At 43.0% G+C, this 1816-nt stretch overlaps 1 pseudogene; it reads left to right on the top strand.

The window, feature by feature from the left end:
• Window positions 1-689: 689 nt before the first annotated feature.
• The window catches only part of LOC109375507 (elongation factor 1-alpha 1 pseudogene), a 6237-nt pseudogene continuing 5110 nt past the window's right edge, over window positions 690-1816 (top strand).

A 1816-nucleotide genomic window follows, 5' to 3' on the forward strand; every position in this document is an offset into this window, starting at 1 on the left:
TTCCTATTCTCACTTCTTGTTGCATATCTTTAATGTCAGTAGGTCTCTTTAATCCATTACTGCAGTGCTAGTTGCACATCTCTCTTTATAATCTCTTTTCTTAGTCCTGTTTCCCACACATTTATCTCCCTCTCAGTAAATTGGCTTAACTTCTTGACAATTGCCCCCTTCTCTTTTGTCTTTTGTGTGTCCCTGACTCTCCCACTTTACAAACCCATTTCCTCTCATATTCCTTTTCTAATGCTGTTCTATTATTTTGTTTTCTTTCTCTTTTCTCATTTTAGCATATTTTCTATTGCAAGATTCCTTTCTCCCAGCTCTATTTCTTTGAATTAACTCTTCCTTCTTATTTATCATTTACTCCTGCTTGCTTTAAGTCTTAGCTAGAATTGCCTACCTCTATGGCTCCTTTCATTTAAGTGCAAAAATCTGTTCCTCTTGGATTTCCATCGTCACTCTCCTCATGCATTTCGGTCAACTTCACTTCTTTAGCCATCTCTTTCCACTCTTTATGCTCCCTCGTCCATACTTTCCCCTTTTCCTAATATTGACTTTGCACTCTTTCTCACTATGACTATTCTATATATTGGTTCCAGTTATCCCTCCATCATTTCACTTACTAATTAAGAATTTACTGGTCTTTCGCAACGGGTTTGCTGCCAGAACACAGGTGTAGTGATAACCACTGCTAAATCTAACCCAAAATGGGAAAGGAAAAGACACACATCAACATCGTTGTCATTGGACACATAGATTCCGGCAAGTCTACCACTACTGGTCATCTGATCTACAAATGTGGTGGAATCGACAAAAGAACAATTGAAAAATTTGAGAAGGAGACTGCTGAGATGGGAAAAGGCTCCTTCAAGTATGCCTGGGTCTTGGATAAACTGAAACCTGAACGTGAGCGTGGGATCACCATTGATATCTCCCTGTGGAAATTTGAGACCAGCAAGTATTATGTGACCATCATTGACGCCCCAGGACACAGAGACTTTATAAAAAACATGATTACAGGCCCATCTCAGGCTGATTGTGCTGTACTGATTGTGGCTGCTGGTGTTGGTGAATTTGAAGCAGGTATCTCCAAAAATGGGCACACCTGTGAGCATGCCCTTCTGGCTTACACATTGGGTGTGAAACAACTAATTGTTGGCGTCAACAAAATGGATTCCACTGAGCCACCTTACAGCCAGAAGAGATACGAGGAATTCGTTAAGGAAGTCAGCACCTACATTAAGAAAATTGGCTACAACCCTGACACAGTAACATTTGTGCCAATTTCTGGTTGGAATGGTGACAACATGCTGGAGCCAAGTGCTAACATGCCTTGGTTCAAGGGATGGAAAGTCACCCGTAAAGATGGCAGTGCCAGTGGAACCATGCTGCTTGAAGCTCTGGATTGCATCCTGCCACCAACTTGTCCAACTGACAAACCTTTGCACCTACCCCTCCAGGATGTCTACAAAATTGGTGGTATTGGTACTGTCCCTGTGGGCCGTGTGGAGACTGGTGTTCTCAAACCCGGCATGGTGGTCACCTTTGCTCCAGTCAATGTTACAACTGAAGTCAAGTCTGTTGAAATGCACCAGGAAGCTTTGAGTGAAGCTCTTCCTGGGGACAACGTGGGCTTCAATATTAAGAATGTGTCTGTCAAAGATGTTCATTGTGGCATTGTAGCTGGTGACAGCAAAAATGACCCACCAATGGAGGCAGCTGGCTTCACTGCTCAGGTGATTATCCTGAACCATCCAGGCCAAATCAGTGCCAGATATGCACCTGTGCTTGATTGTCACACAGCTCACATTGCTTGCAA

The sequence above is a fragment of the Hipposideros armiger genome, unplaced genomic scaffold (assembly GCF_001890085.2).
Source record: "Hipposideros armiger isolate ML-2016 unplaced genomic scaffold, ASM189008v1 scaffold_18, whole genome shotgun sequence".
Lineage (NCBI taxonomy): Eukaryota > Metazoa > Chordata > Mammalia > Chiroptera > Hipposideridae > Hipposideros > Hipposideros armiger.